This window comes from Chiloscyllium plagiosum, unplaced genomic scaffold, assembly GCF_037043375.1.
Source record: "Chiloscyllium plagiosum isolate Xiang-an unplaced genomic scaffold, Cpla_swu_hap1 HiC_scaffold_12, whole genome shotgun sequence".
Taxonomy (NCBI): Eukaryota; Metazoa; Chordata; class Chondrichthyes; order Orectolobiformes; family Hemiscylliidae; genus Chiloscyllium; species Chiloscyllium plagiosum.
In genome coordinates, this window is record NW_028270150.1 from 51,140,078 (window position 1) to 51,156,956 (window position 16,879).

Here is a 16,879-nt window from a genome sequence, read left to right on the forward strand (position 1 = left end):
CCAATCGGGGTTGATGAAAAGTTCAATAGAAGTGAAGTGCATGATACAGGACCACACAGCTTGCAGAAGGCAAAATTCAGATTACCACCTACTAACATCCTAGAAATCAAATTTAGGAAAATATCTGAATCCTGTAAGGGAACATAAACTCAGAAGAATAGTACAGCCCAGGGAACAAGTCTAGCTGTTATCCCCAAAGCAGGTTTTTAACCCAGTTTAGAATGAAGAAAGTACAAAATGTATGTCTTCTTCCCAATTTTCTGAATTGTTATTTCATACTGACCTGTAATGGAATTTTCACCACAAACAGGAAGAAAGAATGTTGAAGTGTGACGTAGCTACACCCAAAAAGTAATTTAAAATCTTCATGACAGCCAATCAAGAGTGTTGGATAAAGGGAATCAGTTCACCTCTCCTCACCTGGTTGCAACAAATTTGTTCGTGAAAGAATTTTCCTCAAATTCTTGCTATAGTTCACAATGAATTCTTCATCATGGATTTGTCTAATTGGAGGCAAGAATGAGCACCACTTCAGGCAGATGATTATAGAGCATGTGCCCCACTTTAAACAAAGGCTCCTTGCTTACAGCTAATTTCTCATTTCTCTCTGCTAAAATTGTTTGCTGAGAGTTTTTGACTTAATGTACACATGGTAAAGTCAGACAGAGAACATCTTGATTTTTGCAGCAGGAGACATTACCAACTAACATGGTGTGCAAATGGAGGCACGGCCTCCTTGACATCATTGAAAAGCAGTGGTTTAATTATAGACATAGACAGACATATTAGATAGTGGCAGATATTTGGAACCTGTTAGAAGAGTTGATCCTTGTTGGACCTGTTGCTGTGAAAGTTTTAGACTTTAACACCTTCGAGGGTGACAGTGGATAAAAACCAAGGTTATTCACTTGGCTGCATGTACATGCCTAAGGCAGGTGCTAGATGTGATGTTTGCCAGTGGTGCTGGTTATGTCTATTTCCCTGTTACTGTAGCCATAGTCAGTAGGCAGTTGGATTTGCATCTCCAGCTGTCTTCACATAGATATAGCTAACATCACTGCATGCAAGTTAATGCTTTCAGTTTTCCACCAGTCCATGGTCCCCAACCTTTCCCTAATTGCCAGCAGACTCAAGAGATGGATGTTAGCAGAACGAAACAATATGCTCTTCAACTTTGGCTGGTGTCCCTCATGTCAAACCCAAAGAACTACATGGCAACAGTCATGTAGCCACCAGATGTGTCACTGAGCAAGCTATTAGCATGGCTAAGCTGCACTTCAGGTTCCTGACAGATTTGGAAGTATCCCACGGTATTCATCAGTGAGGCCCTCTGCAATGATCATGATATGTTGTATTGTAAACACTGTTTCACAGGAACAGACTTTAGCACTGGAGAAGAAATGAGATCTCATCATATATTAGCTGATGATCATTTCAATGAAGAGAAGAAAGGAAATGAGGTTGAGGATTCGGATGAGAATGAAGATGGTATGCATTTGAAATGTTTAGATGAAATGTTTAGTTACTTACTCATACTGGGCAACAGAAAGTATAAATGTCCTCTTTGCGACCATACCCCCATGCCCATACTCTCCTAAAGCAGTCCTGTAAGCAAATATACAGAATGGATCTCAGTAGTTTGTATCTTTCCATACATTTATCAATCAACTGAAAAGAGCCAGTCTATCCACCTCTGAATATCAGACACACAGAAGTACCACTCATGCCACTTCCAATAAGGTAGTGGAGCAGGTCTCCTGAGCCTGTGGCTTGCCCGCTCTGTCTGCATTTCTTTTAATTTTCTTCTCTCGTTTGTCTTTATCTATTCTTGTACTTATCTCATGGAAAGAACTCAGTCACGGCCGTGGCATCGGCGACAGTGACTGAACTGAGTGAACTTGAGTGTGCCCAATGTGATATCATGGCAGCAGTGTTGAAGGTGAGTCTGGGTTCCTGTCCAGTGCAGATTCATGGAGAGGGCAGTGGATGTGAGTTTGGACTGAAGTGTCTATTTCCGTACTGTATGATTCTTTGACTCTATCAGCAGGAAACTGTATCCATCGATGGTGTTCAGGGAACAATTTCAGAAAAGAACAATGTGTGAATTTGTTGAGGTTTAATAACGATGGCCTCACTGAAATCTCACCTGCTTCAGACACAAATGCACTCTCAAAGCATGTCTATGACTTTGAAGATGAATTTCGTTATGAATGTTTATCTGTCTGGCTCCTTTAAAGCTGGTGCTAGAGATATTTACAGCATCTCACAATTTGCCATCCATTATTGCTTTTGGGAGGTCACTGAGAATCTCTGCTGAATTGAGTTAATTACATGTCTCTTGCCAGAGAGAATCAGGCAGAGCAAATGTGTGACTTTGCAAGGGTTGCCGGCTTCTCTAAAAGGCGGAGTGCCATTTACTGCATGCCTCCTGCTTTGCAGACACTACACGTCAACATGCGGTTGTACAGCAACTGACAGGGAATTTGCATCAAGATCCAGCTGGTGTGCAACTAGATCCAATGTATTGTGCAAATCAATGCCTGAAATCCTGGCAATGGCCATGTGCCTTTCTTCCACAGCAATCTGAATTGAAGCCACTGCAACAAACTTAGTCCAAGTTCCATTTACTTTCTCTATGCATTTTACATTTTCATTGAAAATATTCATTGACCTCTTTTCTCAAAGCTTATCATGAATTATGCTTGGAATCATGTCTGTAAACAATGGTGCATTTTGGAAAAAGTAACAAGACAAGAGATTACTCAATGAAGTAATGAAATTACTTCCTGAAGAAGGGCTTATGCCCGAAACGTCAATTCACCTGTTCCTTGGATGCTGCCTGACTTGCTGCGCTTTTCCAGCAACACATTTTCAGCAGCGATTACTCAATGAATGGCAGGTTACCAGGAAGCTCAAAGGAACAGAACAATCTTGGGATCCTAGTCCATAAATCCCTGAAAGCAACAGGACAGGCTAAAAGGTTAATGACAAAGGCACACAGGACACATGTCTTTATGTTGTTAAAAATCACACAACACCAGGTTATAATCCAACAGGTTCATTTGTAAGCACCAGCTTTCAAAGCGCTGCCCCTTCATCAGGTGCTTGTGGGGCAGAACCATAATAAATTTTGGGTCCTTATAGTCTTGCTCCACAATCACCTGAGGAAGAAGAGCACTTCAAAAGCTAGTGCCCCCAAATAAACCTGTTGGACTATAACCTGGTGTTGTGTGAATTTTAACTTTGTCCACCCCAGTCCAACACCAGCACCTCCAAATCACCTTTATCAGTTGTGGCATAGATTTTAAGACCAGGGAGGTTATTTTGCAGCTGTACAGATGTGGATGGGAGTAATGTGTGCAGTTCTGATTACCACACTATAGGAAGGATGTGACTAATGGGCATAGAAGAAATTCACCAAGATGTGGAGCATTTTAGTTATGAAGAGAGGCTGGATTGGCTTTTTTTCATTAAAGTGGAGAAGGCTGAGAGGGGACCTGATTGAGAATTATGAGGGGACCTGATTGAGAATTATGAGGGGCATTGACAGGGTGGATAGGAAGCAACTGTTCCCTTTGGTTGAAGGGCCAATAATGAGGGGCTAGAATTTTAAGATGAAGGGCAGGAGGTTTAGAGGATTTGAGGAAATCCAGGCTTTTACCCAGATGGTGATGGGAATCTGGAATGCACTGCTTGGGAGGGCAGTAGAGGCAGGAAACCTCACAACCTTTAAAAAGTATAAGGAAGAGCTCTTGAAATGTCAATACATTCAAGGCTTTGGACGCAGTGCTGGAAAGTGGGATTAATGTGGATAGGTTGGTACAGACTCAATGGGCTGTGCTGTATGACTGTTATGAATCTGCGATTCCTGCTCTACTAAGGCATGATTTATAAAAACATAAATACAAACCTCTCCTTGTTTTTGTGATGATCTTAAATTTATGCTCTCTATTTAAGATCATAACATTAAGGAAAAGTGGACCATTCAGCCCATTGAGTCTGCTCAGCCATTCGATAAGGTTATAGCTGACCTGACAACTCTTAAGGAGGAGAAAGTGAGGACTGCAGATGCTGGAGATCAGATCGATTCTGATAATTCTCAACTCCAATTTCTTGCATATTCCCCATAACCTTTGATTCCCTTATTGATTTGTCCATGCGCAGGTGTTAGAAACAATTTTTCCCTCTTTGTTTATCAAATGACACATCATTTTGAATCCTTTATCAGAATACATCTTAAATTCTTTGTTCCAATGAAAATGGTTTTGATTTATTTCATTTTTCATGTAACTATAAACTACTACCTGTGATATTAGCTTTGTAAATCCCTTCTCTATGGTCTTAACATTAGTCTAAAGTAAAGGTCGCTAATTGGATATAATAATAGAACTGGAACCTATCTAATATTTTTATAGGCTTAAACTGCCTGTTTAATTTCATGTTATTTCTAAAACACAGAATTCCAGATTATTTTGTTTAAATTTTTTTTAAATACTCATGTCTGTTTTCTCATTTACCTGTTTTAAAGTTTTGCTATTTGGTATGTACTCAAACAATATTATTGCATTTTCTCTGCAATAGCTTTCACCTTCTATGTACCAATAAGAATTATCTTCACAGTTAACCAATCTATGCATAAATCCTGCTGTACACAAACATTGTGATTGTCTCCTGTACACCTAATTTCAGAACATCTTTACCATCCTGAAGAGCAATGCTCCTTAGAAATATTTATTTATATCCCCTTAGGTCTGAAAAAAATCCATTAACCATGAGTATCTGTTTTCCACACTTTAATCAACATCTATCTATGCTGCCACATTTCCATTAATGTTGTGTGAGTCAATTTTATCAACAACAACTCTTGAAAATCCAGATCCGAAGGATCTATAGAATTTCCTTTATCTGAACCCTTTATCATTTCCTGAAAATAATTTGTCAACTATGACTAGTTTTATACAAATCCATTCTGTCTATCCTTAATTAATTAACGTATTTCTTGGTGTGAATTTATTTGATTTCTTTTTATGCCCTCTAGAAGTTTATCCATTACTGATATTAGGCTGAAAACAACAAATACTGGAGATGACAGTGGGTCAGGTATCCATGGAGAGACAGCAAGCTAACATTTCGAGTCTAGATGACTCTTCATCAGAGCTGAAGTAAAGTGTAGAGGGAACAACATGTATGCAATAGTATTGGGGAGAAAGGGTGTGGAGATAGTGGGTGTTGAGTGCTGGTGGAGAAAAGGTGTTGATAGTTCAGATTAATTAGCTAGCTCTTCTATAATCTGTTTTTTCTCTTTTTGAAGAGAGTTGATGCATTGATATACTTGAATTCTCCAGTGCATACCTTAAATCCAAAGTTGTTTACAAAATTGTGTGTCAGAACCTCCGTTATGTCATCTCTACCTCTTGGAGCATTCAAGGATGAATGGCCATCAGAGCTCAGTGACTTTCCTGCTTCCTTATCTCGTGTTATACTAGCTAATTGCCTGACCTAATTCTCACATGGAGTCACAATGGAGCTATAGTTTGTTATCTCATGGAATAGTTACTATGTGTGTTATGTGTTTAAGAGTGAAATCAGAATCCCCACCTTCAACAAATGCTGAGCAGAGGATGTTGCTTTCTACAGAGAGGTTAGCGAGTCATTGAAGGCTCCTCCTATATTTCTCCTACAAGCTGAGTGAAATGTAACTTCAGTTAGGACTTTTATTTACTCACATCCTCACAGACGGGTGGTCTATCAGTTAGGGACTTTTATTTACTCACATCCTCACAGTCGGGTGGTCTATGTGAGATGGGGTACAGTGAGGAAGCAAACAAGCAACTTTATGATATGCAATGGAAGTAAAGCCATTGAAGTGGGTAAAGGACACATTGTCCACGAAATGTATTTGGCAAATCCTTTTTTTGTTTCGACAACAAAAAAGCTGGAAGTACTGTACATCATTTCATTACCATGACACCACACACAAGCAAATGATGATGCCTTTCAGGTTATGTCATTGCACAATATGTTTGCAATCAAACAAATAAGGTTTGCCAGTTTTCCTGGGGAGCATGGATTTGATTTTCCTTCCCTTGACAGTTGGAAATGCCGTCTGATCATTTGTTTATGGCACTAGTCTGCTGAGGTTTCCTCTTGGGTTCACCATTTGCTGTCCAGTGTGTGTTTGAATTAGTTTCAGCATTCTGATGGCTTTGCTGCAAGTGGACAGGAAAAGATTCTATCAGTGTACAGGTCATGATTGGGGTGAAAGAAAAAGAAAGCAGTTAGAGAGATTAGCCATGCCTACTTCTCTCCATTTTAATTCAGCATTGTGCAGCTCCAGGTGGGCCATTGAGGAAAAATGCAAAACACTGCAGATGTTGGAAACTTTCTATCCAAACAGAAACTGCTGGATATATCCAACAGGTCTGTCAATATTGTGCAGAGAGTTAATATTTAAGAGTGATGACCCAAAATGTTTTTTTCCCTCCATTACAAATGCTTCCAGAACATCTGGGTATGTCTAACCTTTTATATTTTAATTATCGTAAAGAGGAATTTTTTTAATGGGACGATAAGTCTGATCATGTTCAATGGTTTTGAGGTGGTAGATGTTACCCCTTATTTCCCCAAACAATTCCCTGGCGCTGTGAGGCAGCAGTGCTAACCACAGTGCCACCGTGCCACCCATTCTGTCTTTGCAGAAAGACAGAATGGTGCAGCACTGAAGGAGCCTATTGTGTTTGTATCACTTTTCCAACAAGCATCGAAACCTAGTGCCATTAGCTTACTTTCTCCCATTCCTAGCACATTGGTCCTATTCAAGTAACTAGTCAATGCCCTCTTGAATGTCTCAATTGACCCTGCCTCCAACATATATTCAGGCAGTGCATTTCACAGCTTAAACCACTCATTGTTTGAAAACATTTTATTGTCACATCACATTTACAAATCATTTTAATTCTGAGCTTCTTGTTTTTAATCTCTTTACAAATGGGAACAGTTTCTCCCTGTCTATTCTATCCATAATCTTACTCTGTTACCATCTTGAGTCCACTGGAAGAGTGGCAGATTGAATTACAGTACCTGGTGCAGTTTGAACCAGTTTCTAACACAATTGACTTAATAATGCAGTCTGTTTTTTTGTTGATAGGAATTGAACCTTGAACCTTTTTGTGAAATGCCGAAGGATACAGCAGCTCCCTCCCATCTTTGAAATCATGTTGGCAAAACAAAGTCCATTGACTTCCTGGTTAGATTAGGATCATATATTTTATACAATAACATGATTGTTATATGCGATGAATGAATGCTCAACCAAACATTTTTGTAGTCATATTTTGTCCAACTAATATTTACAGCTCTTGAAAATGCTAGTTCATAGCCATTGTCACAGTTTTGTGTGCTAGAGAAGCTAAATGCCTTGCTTAAGATTTTTTTATAGCTCTACTCTGCCACTGACAGGCTTGATTCCAGCTGGGCTATAGTGTGACTGCGCCTGCAGGCTTATGTCTCTAGAGAGACAGCCTTGAATTTTTTGTTAAAAGGGTGCCAAGAAATCACAGAGGTGGGCATCACTCGAGGCTTATCCCGTCACAATAAAAAACATTTGGTTTGACGCAAATTATGTTGTACATGACCCCACAATCTGTGACGGTGCTATGACTTTAAAAGGCATATTTTGACCTTTTCTCATGAATAAAGGTTGAGACAGAGGTAATGAACAGTCTACTCAAAAACAATGAAGTAAACAGATTGTGGCCTTAGGGTTTTTTTACATTGAAGCAACAGAAGCAACCTGAATGATTGGAGTCAAGCTCTCCAAAAATCAGGATTTTGAGGAGAAGCAAATTACTGCAGTTTCTGAAACCTGTACTGAAAACAATAAATGCTGGAAATCACAGCAGATCACACAGCATCCATAGAGAGAGATCTAGCTAATGTTTCAAGTTTTCATCAGTGTTAGCTTTCAGCAGTTGCTGGGTTCCTAAAGCTGGATGTGGAAGTTTGTTTTCCTCTTTCTTTACAGCTAAAAGCTGGGGTTTTATTTCTATTGCTAGAATTGCATATGAAGCAATGTATTTTACTGACTTTGCATTTGCCAAGGGTGTGCTTTGGTGATATTACCATATTGGAACAATTAATAATTATTTTGTTAAGTATTTCGATAGAGTTACAGTTAAGCCAATTCTTTTCTTTTCTTTTTATTTTGTCTGCTTTTTAATCACAGTGTATGGATAAAGTTTGTTTTGCTTCAGGCCTGTTTGTTTTACCAATCAAATTGCATCCGGAACACAACGTCTGGCACTTACCTTTAAAATAAGAAAAAGTTAGGGTTTAAGCTATCTCCTAGACAGGTTTTGTGGGGGTTTGGTCTGGTCCATAATAAGTCCAGCTGATAACAAAAATGTGGGGAATTATCTTGTTGTCAGCAATTATTATAGACACATGCTGCAATTGGGGTGGCACGGTGGCTCAGTGGTGCCTCACAGTGCCAGGGACCGGGGTTTGATTTCACCCTCAGGTGACTGCCTGTGTATAGTTTGTACATTCTCCTCGTGTCTGCATGGGTTTCCTCCATGTGGTGTAGTGGAGGTGTAGTGGACAGCGAAGAGGGTTACCTCAGATTATAACAGGATCTGGACCTGATGGACCAATGGGCTGAGAAGTGGCAGATGGAGTTTAATTCAGATAAATGCGAGGTGCTGCATTTTGGGAAAGCAAATCTTAGCAGGACTTAAATACTTAATGGTAAAGTCCTAGGGAGTGTTGCTGAACAAAGAGACCTTGGAGTGCAGGTTCATAGCTCCTTGAAAGTGGAGTCGCAGGTAGATAGGATAGTGAAGAAGGCATTTGGTATGCTTTCCTTTATTGGTCAGAGTATTGAATACAGGAGTTGGGAGGTCATGTTGCGGCTGTACAGGACATTGGTTCGGCCATTGTTGGAATATTGCGTGCAATTCTGGTCTCCTTCCTATCGAAAGGATGTTGTGAAACTTGAAAGGATTCAGAAAAGATTTACAAGGATGTTGCCAGGGTTGGAGGATCTGAGCTACAAGGCAAGGCTGAACAGGCTGGGGTTGTTTTCCCTGAGCGTCAGAGGCTGAGGGGTGACCTTATAGAAGTTTACAAAATTATGAGGGGAATGGATAGGATAAATAGGCAAAGTCTTTTCCATGGGGTCGGGGAGTCCAGAACTAGAGGGCATAGGTTTAGGGTGAGAGGGGAAAGATACAAAAGAGACCTAAGGGGCAACCTTTTCACGCAGAGAGTGGTACATGTATGGAATGAGCTGGAGGAGAAAGTGAGGTCTGCAGATGCTGGAGATCAGAGCTGGAAATGTGTTGCTGGAAAAGCACAGCAGGTCAGGCAGCATCCAGGGAACAGGAGAATCGACGTTTCGGGCATAAACCCTTCCTGAAGAAGGGCTTATGCCCGAAACGTCGATTCTCCTGTTCCCTGGATGCTGCCTGACCTGCTGCGCTTTTCCAGCAACACATTTCCAGTATGGAATGAGCTGCCAGAGGATGTGGTGGAGACTGGTACAATTGCAACTTTTAAGAGGCATTTGGATGGGTATATGAATAGGAAGGGTTTGGAGGGATATGGGCTGGGTGCTGGCAGGTGGGACTAGATTGGGTTAGGATATCTTGTCGGCATGGCCGGGTTGGACCGAAGGGTCTGTTTCTATGCTGTACATCTCTATGACTCTATGTGCTCAGGTTTCCTCCCACAGTCCAAAGATGCGCAGAGTAGGCGGATTGGTTGTGCTAAATCTTCCATAGTGACCCGGGATGTGCAGGCTCGGTGGATTAGCCGTGGGAAGTGCAGGGGTAGAGGGGGTAGGCCTGAGTGGAATGCTGTTCAAAATGCTGGTGTGGACTCGATGTGCTGAATGGCCTGCTTTCACATTGTAGTGAATCTATAATCTGATCAACGATCTCAATAATTTTATTTTAGAATACATATCAGTGAGCAACTAATTTACCAAATTTAATTATTCTTTATTTGGGCCAGGGAATCAAACCATTCTTTGCTTTATTGTAAAACAAAGTTCTCTGCAAGTATTTTCCATGCCATTTAAAATTACTATAGCAGGCTAATGACACGAGCAGTTTATTATTTGTTGTAAAGTAAAGTCTAATAATTTGTACCAGTAGATAGTGTTCTGCATGTCTAATTAAGACAATTAAGATTGTATTTCCCTTCTTGAGTCTGCCCAGTTTGCCACAAAGAATGAAGTCAGTTCAGACAGTAACATTACCTTGACACCTAGTATAGATTTCTCTTTCTCTGCCCTTGATTTGATTGCCATAATTGAGGTAACTTTACAGACATGGCTTTGCAGCAGGCAATTCATTACCAGAATACTTACATTTCCACTGGTGCACACCAGGAAACTCCAGGCCTGCCTAAGCACCACAATAATTGCTTCATCATGTGAAAGGTACTTGCTCAACTTTATTCTTTTCAAGCCTGATGCTCAGTAAAATTGTAAAACAGAATATGATAGATTAGAGTGGTGCTGGAAAAGCACAGCAGTTCAGGCAGCATCCGAGGAGCAGGAAAATCGACGTCTCGGGCAAAAGGGCTTTTGCCTGAAACGTCGATTTTCCTGCTCTTCAGATGCTGCCTGAACTGCTGTGCTTTTCCAGCACCACTCTAATCTAGAATCTGGTTTCCAGCATCTGCAGTCCTTGTTTTTACCCAACAGAATATGATAGTACAGACCTGAGCAAACAAGACTAATGCTGGCTGTGAAATGGGCTAATGGCACTGCCAGTTACTGCCAAAGTCACATCAACTTCAACAATGCACCTGTTACAGGATTTACCTTCTTTATCGTTTCATGGGAGTGGGCATTGCCGGCCAGGCCAGCATTTACTGTGCATCCCTAATTAGCGAGAGGGCAGTTCAGTGTCAACAACATTGCTGGCCAGACATATATAGGCCAGAATGGGTAGGATTGCCAGATTTCTACCCTCAAAGGACTTTGTTGAACAGATGGATTTTTATGACAATCAACAATGACTAGACTATTAGACTAGCTTTTTTTTAATATCCAGATTTTCTTTTATTGAATGCAAATTGTACCTGCTTCCAGAGGGCATTTGAATCTATTTCCCTCGAAATTACCTTAGGGCTCTGGATTGCGCCCCTCCACTCCACCCAAGATGGTCACTTTGCAACATGCAGTACGGTTCAGTTAAAGATTCTGTCATAAAGTGCAGTCTGTATAAACATTGTTTCTGACACCTGGAAATATCCATGCACCACTCTGTAGATGTAAATGTATGATAATAGAGGATAGGAACTGACCTGCGGCTTGTCCTGTCCTATATTGTTCTGTGGGCCGTTCATTTTTCAAGCATAACTGCAAGTAGATTCCCACAGAAAATCTATGGTGTTGCTATTACCCTGTGAGACCAAGTAACACAGTAAAATAATATCACAAAGTTGCTGTAACAGCTAAATCAAAACAAGATAAAATTCTGTTTAAAAAGGTTAAACCTCCTTGCAGCCATCAGGCTCGGATCTAACAATAGCTGAAACCCTATAACCTTGAGCATCCATATTACATCTGCGCTGAAAAATGTGTTGCTGGAAAAGCGCAGCAGGTCAGGCAGCATCCAAGGAGCAGGAGCCCTTCTTCAGGAATCATCCATATTACATGGTTGGTTAGATATTAGATGAATCTGCACTGGCGAGTTGAATGAAGGGTGTCGGTATGACATTTAGAGCTCATTTTCATATTGAAACTGTCCAATTTATTGTGCTAGAGATTAATGTCATCACGAAATTGTGCTAGTGATGGTTTGTCACCTCAATTTCTGGTTAATTTTACTGAATTTATGTCAAAAAAGTACTTTCCAATTTCACAATAGTACCCTAGCTCCATGTTTAAAATGATGCCCTCCTTTTCTGGTAACTTCCTTCAAAGGAAATTGTTTCTCTGTGTCTATCCTATTAAATCCCTTTATCATTCTAAACACCTTGATTTGATACTTAAACTACTGGACTTGTGCCTCACAACACACTTCACATTCAACAACCAGATATACGAACAAATCAACGGAACACCCATGGGCTCACCCATCTCGGGACTCATAGCAGAAGCAGTAATGCAAAGGTTAGAACAAACAGTCTTACCACAAATTCAACCCAAACTCTGGGTCAGATACGTTGATGACACCTTTGTAATCATTAAAAACACGGAAATAGAGAAAACACACCGGATCATCAACTCCACACTCACAGGAATCCGATTCACGAGAGAGGAAGAAAAGGACAACCAACTCCCATTCCTAGACGTGATGGTACAGAGAACACCAAACGGAGAATTCACCACCAAGGTACACAGGAAAGCCACACACACAGACCAAGTCCTGAACTATGAAAACAACCACCCCAATACACACAAACGAAGTTGCATCAAGACACTATTCAAAAGGGCCACAACACACTGCAGCACACCAGAACTGCAAAATGAGGAAGAGGAACACCTATACAAGGTATTCGCCAAAAACGGATATCCTCGCAATTTCATCAACAGATGCCTAAGGGAAAGACAACGAAACGAGGACATGCCGCAACCCAAAGGACTAGCCACACTACCATACATCAAGAACATCTCTGAAATGATAGCCAGACTACTGCGACCACTAGGACTTATAACAGCACACAAACCAACAGCCCCACTCAGACAACAACTCACCAGAACGAAGGACCCGATACCCAGCATGAGCAAAACTAATGTAGTGTACAAAATCCCATGCAAGGACTGCACAAAACACTATATAGGACAAACAGGAAGACAGCTAATGATCCGCATCCACGAACATCAACCAGCCACGAAACGACACAACGAGCTATCCCTAGTAGCCACACACGTAGACGACAAACAACATGAATTTGACTGGGACAACACTACCATTATAGGGCAAGCGAAACAAAGAACAGCCAGGGAATTCCTAGAAGCATGGCACTCATCCACAAACTCCATCAACAAACACATAGACCTGGACCCAATATACCGGCCACTACAGCGGACAGCTAAAACTGACAACTGGAAGCGGCAGGGACAGGCCACTATAAATGCCGGAGGAAACACCACAGAAGCGCTTCACAGGAGGCTCCCAAGCACTGAGGATGTCACCTAGACAGGGGACGAAACGTTTGCAACAAAAACTTCCAGCTCGGCGAACAGAACCACAGCACCTTGATTTGATCATAATTCCAAGTGTAATTAGCTATAATCCACAAGGAACCACAGACTTCACTCTCTATTAGAGAGTGAGAATTAGTTATATCATTTGAAGGCATCACTCCACATCAAGCAGAGGGCATAATGAGCAGCCAGGCCTCCCTGAACAACCATTGCCTATGCCATTGGGGTCACCTTGCACCACATTCTAGTCATTTAAACAAACCAACTCCCACTGACAACGCATCAACTCAAAAGAGCCACAAGTAAACTTTATGCCACTTATCCTCATAGTTTAACCCTTTAAGCTCCAAGATAATTCTGGTTAATCCCTGTAAGCTTTAGTTTAATTCTCATTCACCTTCCAAGGCAAATGTATCTTTCCTGAGGTTTGATGCCTGAAATTGAACATAGTTCTCCAAATGGAAGTCTTAAGATACAAATCCAGAATTACCTTTGTATTTCAACACTGTTAAAATACAGCCTGTCATTCCATTCGAACTTCTAATTGTTTTTGTATAATTCATAAAACTTTCATAAGCTTTTTAATAATTTCTATACATAGAGTCATAGTGGTGTGCAGCATGGAAACAGATTCTTCGGTCCAATTCATCCATGCTGACCAGATATCCTAAATAAATTTCATCACATTTGCCAGCATTTGGCCCATATCCCTCTAAATCTTTCCTATTTGTGTACCCATTCAAGTGTTTTTTAAATGTTGTAACTATGCCAGCCTCCACCACTTCCTCTGGCAGCTCATTCCATACATGTACCACTTCTGCATGAAAAAGTTGACCTTAAGTCCCTTTTAAATCTTTCCCCTCTTACCTTAAACCTGTGTCCTCTAGTTTTGGATTCCCCCACTCTGAGGAAAAGACCTTGTCGAGGTTAGCTTCACATATTTCTCCTCTCCAGCTCCCAGTCTCCCACTATTAAGAGAATATTACAATTTTTCTTTCTCAGATTCAAAATGGGTTAACCTCACATTTCCCCACAATGAACTCTATCTGCTATAAGTCTATTTACTTACGTAATTTGTATGGGTTCCTTTGACTTCTTATCTCATTCCTGCAACTTTCTCCTCCAAACCTAAAAGTTATCTGAATGTATGTTTTTGGATTCCTTCATTCAAATCATTCATATAACTGGAGAAAATCCAAAGACCCAATACAGATCTTTGGAAAATACCTCTAGCCACACCTTGCCAAACAGAGATTTCTTTATTTGATCACGAGAGTGGGAACAAGATTAGACTGTGATGCAACTCTCTCCATGATCACACCATCTGCCAATGTACATTATTAGAGATACGGGTCTGAATTTTGTTAAGATAGTGGGAGTCTAGGCAGCCAGCTGGAGAGTCCTCAAGAGACCTGTGCAGAGTCTTGCAGGATGAGCTCACTAAATCGAACATTATTCAAACATTGAAATTAAGACTCCCAGAACAGGGTTTGTGCCCAGTGATACCTGCTGGCCAATAGAGGCCAGCAGCTCGTGCATTCAGCAATGTCACAGAGATGGCCATGGTTGCTGTTAAAATAACACCCAGGATCATAAAACCCACTAAAGTAAGGCAAATGGTTTGTGGGAAGCAGCAGGTCACAGTTGGACTCATTTCAGAATAAAGGCATACAGAAGGTTATCAGTGGAAAACCAGTTCCATGTGTCCAATCCCTTGATCAGGAATTATTGACTTCCTTGAGGGACTCACACTTCTCCAAGAGAACAAACTACTCACACGGCTGACCTGATTGGCACACCACACGTTGACTGGCCAGCTTGTATTTGGGTTAATCCTAATGGCAGCACGCTGGGTCCATAGGTTGACAGTAAAGAGTCTCAACTGGCAATGGGGCAGGGAAATTGACAATGGGCCTTTCTATCCATAACTTAAGTCAGGTGGAGACATGTGGAAAGTACAGTTTGAATAAATCACCACCATCCCACCCTCCCCCACCCATTCAGTGCACTTCCCATTTCCAATCTTGCCATCTCTGGGAACAGAAGATTCCTCTACATAAACATATGTGTAGGAAATGGGCACTTGAGTGAGGCACCAGAGAAATTACAGCATGTATAAAACAATACCCCAACATGAGTTACACCTGCTGTAGAAAGGGGAGAAACAAATTTTAAGAAGCTCTTGTATGTTTTATCCCTTTTGTTTCTGGGATATTAAATTTTGATGTTTTATTGCAATTAAAAAGGAGTTTTTGTCATCTACCATGATATTTGCTTTTTTTTTACATTAACATTGTAAAGAGTGATTCAGCACTTTCTAGGTTGCAATAGGAGGCAGCACAGAAACATAATTAAGGTATGAGTTGAGGTGATTTAGCTCAAGGTCATATATTCCATATATAGAACAATGCTGTCTACAATATTTACTTTTATACTTTGATTTTATCCCTGACCTGGTTCAAATATGATTCATTTTTCATTTGTTCCAATATATCTCAGTAACTTCAGTTAAATGATACTAAAAGTGACAGAATCGAATTCTCACCTTCTTTGGCCTATATACGGTGACTTTGCAGAATCTGATTCTTTTACCTCAGTAAAGACACTAGTATGCTGAAACAATATCTGTTTCAAGTTTTGCTAAACTTTAAATAAATTTCAAAGCTCCAGCCAAAACTACAGAAGCAAGCATATCATGGGGACACCGTTTGAAACATCATTTGTGACTCAATTTGGGAATCTAGTGACGCCGTCCCTTTGACATTTGTTTTACCGGGGAGCAATGCATGTTAGAATATCAACTTGGTACAATAAATTTAAAAGAAACACTTTTATTTTCAAAAGGACGTTTTGAAACTTCAGAGATGAACAGCTTATATAACAAGGTACAACACTGTCGCTTAGAAACAAATGATGTTTTATTAATAGAAGCTACGGTTGGTCACAAGATACACAGCTGCATTGCAGATGACATCAGTCAGGTGTGGAATGCTTGCAGGATTCTAACCACACACATGAAGGAGATGAGGGCAATGTGCTCAGGTCCACCAAATGTTGCATACGACTCAGCAATAACTTGAATAGTTTAAGAGAAAGCTTTATTTATTAAATGTTGCATTTTATTTAAATATTTCAATGAATTTATACCAATATGAGAAAGGTCTGGAATTCAGTGATATACGCATTGGTCAATTTGGAAAAAAATATGAAAATTTACCTCCTTGTTCAGCATTTCAGACCATGTAATAACCCTCATGATTGAAACTGACAATATGCTCTATACTTGTATTTTCATCCATCTTTACTTCAGAATTTATTTTTTAAAAATTCATTCATGGGATGTGGGTATCAGTTGCTGGGCCAGAATTTATTTCCCATTCCTAAATGTCTTGCTAAGATTAGTTAAGAATCAATCACCTTGGTATGGGTCTGTAGATTAGATATCATATTTGGGGCAGCAGGGTCCCATGTTCAATTCCAGCCTCATACTGCACATTCTCCCAGTGTCTGCGTGGTTTCCTCCGGGTGCTCCGGTTTCCTCCCACAGTCCAAGTATGTGCAGGTCAGGTGAATTGGCCATGCTAAATTGCCCGTAGTGTTAGGTGCCTTAGTCAAAGGGAAATGGGTCTGGGTGGGTTACTCTTTGGAGGGTTGGTGTGGACTGGTTGGACCAAAGGGCCTGTTTCCACACTGTAGGGAATTTAATCTTTTCTTCCC

At 40.6% G+C, this 16,879-nt stretch overlaps 1 long non-coding RNA gene across 24 annotated transcripts in view; it reads left to right on the forward strand.

The window, feature by feature from the left end:
* LOC148148538 (uncharacterized) overlaps positions 1–16,879 on the forward strand; it is a 418,607-nt gene that overhangs the window by 319,434 nt on the left and 82,294 nt on the right. The gene's annotated exons all lie outside the window — the stretch shown is intronic.